This window comes from Helianthus annuus, chromosome 11 (genome assembly GCF_002127325.2).
Source record: "Helianthus annuus cultivar XRQ/B chromosome 11, HanXRQr2.0-SUNRISE, whole genome shotgun sequence".
Lineage (NCBI taxonomy): Eukaryota > Viridiplantae > Streptophyta > Magnoliopsida > Asterales > Asteraceae > Helianthus > Helianthus annuus.
Window position 1 is genome coordinate 53865284 of NC_035443.2, and position 9180 is coordinate 53874463.

Consider the following 9180-nt stretch of genomic DNA (forward strand, 5'->3'; position numbering starts at 1 on the left):
TGTTTCACACATCAACGTTTCACCTCAGCTTTTCTTATGTCACTTGGTTTTCTCTTTTTATAGAAAGTATAGATAGATTGTTATAGAATGCATAATTTCCATATTCAGTCTGTTCATCTCCGATTACAGCTTTTTGTACTTCACATAATTTTTCCGACATCATTGTTGCAACATCGTTGAGAGTATTTTTTCTGTAATTTTCAATCTTAAATTTTGAACTGATCTATTCTAATTCTCGCTTTATATTTCAGCCTAATCAGAGTTGTTTAAAATTCAAACAATCAGTTGCGGGTTATCTTGTTTTTTTCGAGCGAACAGTGGGAAATTCTTATGCACTGTTCTTGAAGTCTGATGTAGGAGAGTGGAGGACTTCATGAAGCAATCCGATGCTGCTCCAGGTTTTCAAGTATTTATTATCACTAATGACGTCGATTTTATATATTAGTTCTTCATTAGGCCAGTTGTGTTCCAACTTTGTTATTTGAGAGGACAGGTTTTTAAAACACAATTCTTGATGTTTTGAATCAGCCTAATCATCAGCCTTTTATAGTGTTTAAAATGCATCTTGATGAAAGGCTTTGCATTAAATGGCTGCTGTTATATATGAATTTATATGTTTATATTAAATGTACACGTTTTTGCCTCCTAGATTAGTTTAATGGTGAGGTGAAATTAAGTCTGACCTTTGGGCTGTTAGCTATTTCACTATATAATATGATTGTTAGTTCACCTGTTTTTCATCACGTTTGACTACCATAATATCATTCTTTACATCAGACTTGAAGAAATATACAAGTTAAAATGTCATCATACCCTTCTGTAGACTCTGATGATTTAAAGTATCGCTTTATCAAGCAAGTTGAGGATCAAGTATATGAGGATAGGGCTACTCTTCAAGAGCTGACGAGGTGTTTTGATGGACTGCATCTTGGTATGTTTACGAGAGACCAAGTGTCCAGAAACCTGATGGTGATGCCTTCAACTGCCGTACGTGACCTTTGTGTTGTCAGTAATATAGAGTGCGGAGATAGAGACTTAGAGTTCATGGCGATGCTCAAAGATATACATAGAGAAGTTCAGTACTCGATGGAGTTGAAGCTAAAATTTCTTAGTTTTTGCTGTTAGATTATTAAATTTCGTTGTTCAGTACTCGATGTAATTGTTGATCTATCCTCATATGTTATAGATAAATTTCAATTCTATTAATCTTTGTGGAGCATTTTATTTTTACTAATTTTAGTAACAACAGTTGTTAGAGTTGATATCTGCTATCGTAAAGGTTTGTTAAAGTTAAATTTTCTCAAAAGAGAACCACTGCTTGAAATCATTGTCTTTAGATTATTAATTTCCGTTGTTCAGTACTCGATGTAATTGTTGATCTATCGTCGTATGTCATAGATAAATTTTAATTCTAATAATCTTTGTAGAGCATTTTATTTTTACTAATTTTAGCATCAACAGTTGTTAGAGTTGATATCTGCTATTGTAAAGGTCTGTTAAAATTAAATTTTGCCAAAAGAGAAGAACTGCTTGGAATCATCGTCTGTTGATGATTAAAACATTATAATGTCTTCAGACAATCAAAAGTCCATTCTTAAAAAATAGCTATTTTAAAAAAATTTGTCAAAAATCTTTAAAAGTCTGTTGAAAACAACTGTTTTTAAAACATCTGTTTGGCTAAAGATTCATCCACTGCTGAACGGTATTGTCTGTTCTCATAATTTCTGTTTTATGTAATGACTGTTGAGTTGCTACTGTTGCCAACATCTGTTATTGCCAACAGCGGTTTCCAAAGAATTGTCAATCATTAACACAACAGAAGTTCTGAACATCTGTTATTGCCCAACAGATCTTTGTAAAATGTCTTCAGAACATCAAAACTCCATTCTTAAAAAATAGCTATTTTTTAAATATTTTTAAAAACTCTTAAAAGTTGCATCATAATCATAAGTCTTAATATATAAAATCAATTTAAAATTAATCATCAGTGTTTTCATAGTATTTGTTGATGTTTTGAATCAACTTCTGTTTGGATAAAAATTCATCCACTGCTGAAAGGTATTGTCTGTTTTAGTAAGTTCTGTTTATCCTAGCGACTGTTGATCTACCACTGTTTACAACATTTGTGTCCGATGAAGTGGTAGAAGCCTGTGTTTTCCATGTAGAGTATTGTTGGTGTTTAAATGAAGAGGTTTTTTTTTTAAATTTTTTTTGCCAGAGGTTTAAAATTTTTCCTTTCGGTTTCTTGATATTTAATTTTATAGTTTCCCATGAAAATTTCTTTTTTAAATGTTTTGCATTAAATGGCTGCTGATAGTTAATATCAATTTATTTGTTTATATTAAAAGCCAGTTGAAAACAACTATTTTCCAAACCTGTGTTTGACTAAAAATTCAACAGACTGCTGAAGGGTATTGTCTGTTTTCATAGGTTCTGTCTAATCTAAGTACTGCTGACTTACCATTGTTGCCTAACATCTGTTGTTTCCAAACAGTGGTTTCCAAACACTGCTAAAGGGTATTGTCTGTTCTCATAGGTTCTATTTAATCTAAGGACTGCTGACTTCCCATTGTTGGCTAACATCTGTTGCCCAATAGTGGTTTCCAAACAACTGTCATCCATTATCAGAGCAGAGATTCTGACGTGGACAGATGTTAGCCATCAAATCTTTGTAACTTCTGACACGCTAACATTCACTTTTTCACTTTATAAAACCCTGTTTCATCCCCAAACAGAGGTTTTACTTTCGTCTTGAATTTAAAATTCATCAAAGCGGTTTCCACCTTCTTCTTCAACACTTCTTCGTCAACCTCTCGCAAGTTTCAATTCCGATCATGGCTCTGATGATGAAAAAGCAGCATAACTACCTGGCTATTTTTTGAGAAAACCGAGAACAATACTCTCTATCATTCAATGATTAATGTTCTTTCATCATCAAAATATAAGGTCAATCTTACCGCCGACGCATCCATTTACCAAGAGACACTCCGCGATTTCTGGGCAACTGCGAATATTGAAGAACAAAACAATGTACATTGAGTATAACTTCAAAAGTCGGAGGTGAATCGGTTGCTATTACCCCCACTACCATATCAACAACATTTGGGGTAAACGACTTGGCAGGTAAGACATCTTTACCGAAAAATGAGATTCAAACAGAGTTGATTGAGAGGGGATATGATGGACAGTTGAATAAGGCAACTATGTTTAAAGGTAATTTTCCACCACCAATGAAATTCCTGTTCCATACTCTCTTAACCTGTCTCTCAAATAAAACTACTTCTTTTAATGAAATACCTTTGAAAATTCAGTCATTGGGGTATGCAATTTTGACAAATACTGATTTTAACTACTCCCAGGCACTGTTTGCTGATTTGGTTGCAAATTTAAAAAAAACATTAAAAAGGGGAAAACTGCTGCTTTTCTTATGTTTCCTAGACTATTAAGCTACTATCTACAAAAACATGTTTCTTAAAAAGCTTTTAAAAAGGTAAAGCTTTTAAAATGATTAGTCTAACATCTGAAACTTTTACTCGCCTTATGGCTAAAGAGTCAGATGTTTCCAAAACTGAAGCAGATGGGAACGAGGAAATTTTAGATGAATCCACAACTGCTCCTCAAACCTCTGTTGCTGAGCCCACTGCTGTTGGTGATCACAGCACTACAACCACTGCTGTGAAACCCCCATCAACAAAACCCAAAAAGACCAAAACAAAATTCAAAAAGCCCACCGAAACCACAAAAACGGGTCCTCTGGAAGATGAGATCCCAGAGGTTAACCCTGTAACAACTCAGATGTCACTACAAACCACTATTGCTACTTCCTCACAACATGTGGAAAGATCTCAACCCTTAAACCAAGCTCCTCATGATTCCTTACAAAAGGAACATGTTGTATTCACAGGGACACCATAATATGATGTCATACCCTCATATGAGAGTATGCTTAAAAGCCCTTCTCCCGGGGCAATGTCTCTTTCGACAGCAATCCCTTCATCTTCTATTCCACCAAAGTTTGTAACATTGCTTCAAGCTATTGACATGCAGACTCATAGCAGTCCCTCCCACGAACACTTTAATGAGAGTTTAACTTCAACAATAGCTGTTTCTGAACCTGTTCAATTAGCTAACCCAGAAACAGTTGAGGTGGCTACACCTCTTGAATTTCAGCAAATTCTTGATGGTATTTCAAGTGGAGTAGCTACTACAATGTCAAATCCACTTATTTACATTTGGACAGTAGTTTCATCAGTCAGACTCCCTTAAAGGCAACCACTGCTGTGTCTACCAAGGAATCCACTGGTGAGTTCAAGTTAACCACTAGTGAGATCACTAAGGTAACCACTGATGCAGAGGGAAGTCCCCAGAACCAAGAACAAGGGGCATCTGCTAATGAAAATTTGGAGATACCTCCTCTTTCGAAAGCAGATACAACCACCTCTGGTGAGAATTCAGATGATCCTATTAAGTTAGGTGATGGATTAAAATACCAGGATTTGATGGAGAGGATATCCAACTTAGAAACAACTGTTGCTGATATGAAAGATCAATTGAAGCAGTTAGTGGACGCCTTCAAAAGTCGACCTTCTCATCAGCAGTTATGCCAAGAGCTTGGAATTCAGCACAACCCATTCTTGCAGCTCAAAGGGAACTGGCTAAGATTCAACTTAATTCCCACATGAAGCTAATTAGAGTTATGGTTGAAGCAAGATACAAAGACACACAGGCTGACATCAAGGGCATAAAAGAATTCATTGCAAAGTTAACTAGTACTACCCCTGCACCTGTGTTTGAAAAAGATGATGAAGATGATGCTGAAAAGAGGGAAAAGGATTCCATGAAAAACTTTGGCAAACCAACACCAAGGAATCAACCAAAACAAAATCTAAAGCCTGCCAAGCAAACTTCTGCAAAATCTTCTAGAAAATCTGATACTGGTAAGAAAAAGGGAATTGATCATACCCTTAACAAACAGACAGATAAGGAGATTGAACGAAAGCAAAGGAGGAAGGATACAAAAGAGGAAGACGAAGTGTTGAACATTGGAACCTCAAATAGAAGAAAATCACACAAACACAACAAATATCCTATTGTCATATTTCCTAAACCAATATCGCCACCAGAAAAACCAACCACTGTTGCGAAACTTAAAACCACTGCTGAGCTTAAGAAGCCAGATTCTGATACACCTAAACCAAAACTCTCACCAGAAAAACCACCTATCAAAAAGCAGAATACAAAATCCTCATCACCACTACCAATCTCCACTGAAACAAATGTTGATGCAACAAACGCTTCAACAGATGTTAAGACAACAACAGTTGAGACACCAATTGTTTCAACAATTGTTAGTTAATCCATTGATTCTACCCAATTTCAATTCCCATCATAATCAACCCTTACACTCATAGCACGTTCTTCTTCCCAAACTCCTCCTTCTCCAAAATCTGTTTACACAAGAAAGAGAAAATTCATGGTGCATGAAGAAAAGAAGGAAGAAAAAGATATACCTGCACCAATTCCATTATCAGCTACCCCATTCATTCAAACTTCACCCAAACCATTCATTCCACCTCCATCAACAAAAATCAACCCATTGGCAGTAAATTTCCCTCTGGAACTGCTTGCAGTGCAGGATGAAATGATTCAATTTTACAGAGAGGATGATCCATCCAAAAGAACCTTCCCATCTCTTCATGGATTCGAAACTCCCAAGAATATTGATGAACATCTTAAGTTAAAGGGCAAGCAAGCAGAATATCAGGCAAAAGAAGAGAGTAAAGGTCTAGGGGACACCAACTTATCAGGTCACATGCAACATTGGCTTAGTCAAGTCAAGAAGTTAGAAGATTTTTCTAGAGACCAGAGTAAGAAAATGTCAAATCTGTCACCACATGCTGAGCTACAAAACACATTAAGGAATGATTTCTTGAACATTATCATGGATACCAAGCCCTACGAAGCCTACAGGTCTGATTTCAAAGACTGGCCCCTTGAAGCTCTTAAAGAGGAAGTTAATAGAATTGAAAAGATGAATAAAGATCCTCAAATGCAAAAATTTGCTCCCAACTGGAAACAATACAAAAAGGTTGAAGTGGATGAAGTGTTGAAGTACAAGAGAATGGGGGCAAAACTTGTAGCAGCTAAGTATGGGACTGCTAGACAAATTGGAAAATGGTCTAGGCAGTATATTGATCAAGCTTACAATAAGCTAGAAGAGCGAAGAAAGACAGATCCATCCCTTCCTAAAAAGCCAGTATACAAAGATGAAACAACTGTTAGACGTCGGCAGACCACTACCTCTAAAAAGTTGTTCTCATCAGCAGATGTATCCATTGCTGTCTTGAACCAAAGAAAAAGACAACAATTGATTGATGAGGAAGATGAAAAGAGAGAAGTTGAAATCAGAAAAGTGTCTATCAGAAATCAGTTACGATATGGATTGGATGATGTTTCGTTGCAATTACAAGCTCAAGTTGCTCAAACACTTCAAACATTGGCAAGCAAGCCTCAATTGCCAAACTCCTCTCAAATAAAACTTCTCCCAAGAAACCCATTAGACCCAAAAATACTAAAGTGGAAGTCTGACAAACAGACCCATGAATTGACTTTGATCAAGTCTGATGGTAGTGTTGAAAAGATATCAAGGGACAATGCACTTGGTCTAAATCCAGTTGACCTCCAAGATCTTTTTAACCTTCAGCTTGATAGGGATGAACATGATACTGATTCCTTGGATTTTGAGCTTCAATTCAAAGGGCAAATCCGGGAAAGGTTGACAAGAGAATAAAGATCTGCTGATTTCTAAAGTCTGCTGATTCCTTGATTTAGCTTTGCTGAAAGTTGTTGAGGCAGGTGATTGTGTGTTTGTAGTTAATGTTTGTTGAAACTTAAGTTGTATTCAAATTCTACTAAGTTTTGTTAGACATCTTTTATATGTACTTATGTCTATAAACAATTTATATTGTCTTTTTGGGTAAACAGCTTACATTGTCAATGGGTGGATACGTGTTTTTTTGGGATAAGAGAATGGAAATAATCGTATGTAACTGATATATTAACCGATAATCTATGTTTATAGTTGTCTTTTAGCTATAATAGATAATACGGTACAATACCTATATACCTATCTATACTTTCTATTAAAATGTGTTATGCATGGTTTTCTAAAAGCAAACCGTGTTTGCACACGGGTCTTACCGCTAGTTAGTATAATAAATTAGATGCATTTAGGACACGTGGCGTGTTATGGTGGAGTCTTAAGCTTATTTTGGTAGGGAAGCAATCTCCGTCACTTAAATTTTTTTAGGGAAAATTACCAAAATAGCCATTGACCCACAATAATCATTAAAATGGCCACCTGAAGCATCCATATGCAGATGCCTCAAGCACTTGATGTGTCTTTTGCAGAGTCTCACTGAAACCCCAATAAAAAGTGGACATGTGCCATTTCAATTGTTGCAGGTGGGCCAGAGCCATTGGAATTGGAATATATTTGCAGCCTTTTCTTGTGTCTGCACCTTTTTCTCTTTCTAACATTGCACAATAAAGTTTCAAACTTCTGGTACTTTTTCTCTTTCTCCACAACTTGTTAAACATCATATCAAAAGCATTAGGTCTTGTTTTTAATCAAGATTAAGGATGGACAAAATCAATGTTTTTGAAACCGGACCGGACATCGAACCGGATGCCTTAACGGTTCACTGGTCGGACTGGTCCGGCCGGTTCAACCGGATTTAAGAACCGGACAATTTCTTAAATAATATATACATATTTAAAATTCTAATATATATTTGAGTGTTAAATGTTAAATATTGTTTTTGTTTTATAATAATATTCATCTCTAAAATGATTAGAACTAGAAGTATTAAAAGGGTTAAAGCTATATTTATGAGGGGGGATTTTGAAACTAACGTTTAAACTTAATATAAAAGAAAGTTAAAGATGTGCAGCCTCTTTTTAAACTCTCTCTGATATACCTATTCTTCTTCTTCTTCTTCTTCTTCTTCTTCTTCTCTCTAAGATTTATGGTACATAGCTAGTGTTTTTGAATGGTAATCTTCACATTTCACCTTTCATTGCCATACATGAAGCTTCAAAAGCCGTTCATAATCTTTTGTGGTGAACCCAAATCCTGGACGTTGAACATGGGTACTGAATATGCTTCTATTTTGACGGTGTCCGATGAGTTTCTGGCCAAAAGGGGTTCGCCGGGTTCTGAGTAAACGAAATTCAAACAGGTTCGCCTGTCCAAAAGGGTCACCGATTTACCGGCCAGACCGCCGGCCGCTGGTCAAACCACCGGCCAACTGCAAAAATGGGTTGTTGGGGTGAACCAGCCTGGCGTAAGCAGCAGATCCCGGCCAGACCGGTCGGCCCGGCCGGTCCTGTCTGGATCTGAGAACATTGGACAAAATGCTACGATGTTGCTGAAACTCACCAGAGGTTCTTCAACTTGAGGAGGTGCTGAAACTCGCTGGAGGCATGCAACTTGAGGATGATGTAATACTTAAGGGGGACTCATGAAACTTGAGGAGGACTCATGAAACTTGAGGAGGTGCTTGAAACTTAAGGAGGACGTATGAAACTCACCGGAAGTCCGACAGAAATTTGCAACTTGTTCACTTCCCACCAGATACACCTGAAATCTCGACGGAAGTCTGCAACTTGTTCACCTCCCACTGAGGGACGCATGAAACGTGGTTCAACTACTTGTTTTCTGGTAATGGAGACGTCTATAATTTCCGGCACCAGAGAGTTCTGCAATTTCCGATGAACCTGCTTGTTTTCCGGCACCCAGACGGTTCTGATACAACGCTGACGCCTCCACTATGTTTTACGACGCATCCCATCGTCATCTCAGACGCAACCCATGCATTGGAATCCGTGATGTGCCCTCCATGGACGTGGGAGGTAGACAAAATTGATAGCTTTTTCTTGTTCGGTATGGCGCGCAGGGGAATCACGGCGCCGGTGACGCGCTGGGGAATCACGCGAGGAATCATGGCTCCTGCGTCGCGCAGGACAATCATGGTGCCGGCCAACACGCGCCTCATGCCGATCTGCACGGCGATGCGCAGAGGAGTCACGGCACGGGAGGCACGCGGGGGAATCACGGCGCTTGCGTCGCACGGGAAAACCAAAGTGTCGGCATTGGCGTCGCGATAAATCACAATCACA

The 9180-nt window shown here is 37.8% G+C and overlaps 1 long non-coding RNA gene across 1 annotated transcript; it reads left to right on the forward strand.

The window, feature by feature from the left end:
- Positions 1-250: 250 nt before the first annotated feature.
- On the forward strand, positions 251-1230 carry LOC110892036. Its single transcript, XR_002565782.2, has 2 exons — positions 251-398; positions 824-1230. It is a non-coding gene; the product is annotated as an uncharacterized LOC110892036 (long non-coding RNA).
- The last annotated feature ends 7950 nt before the right edge of the window (positions 1231-9180 follow it).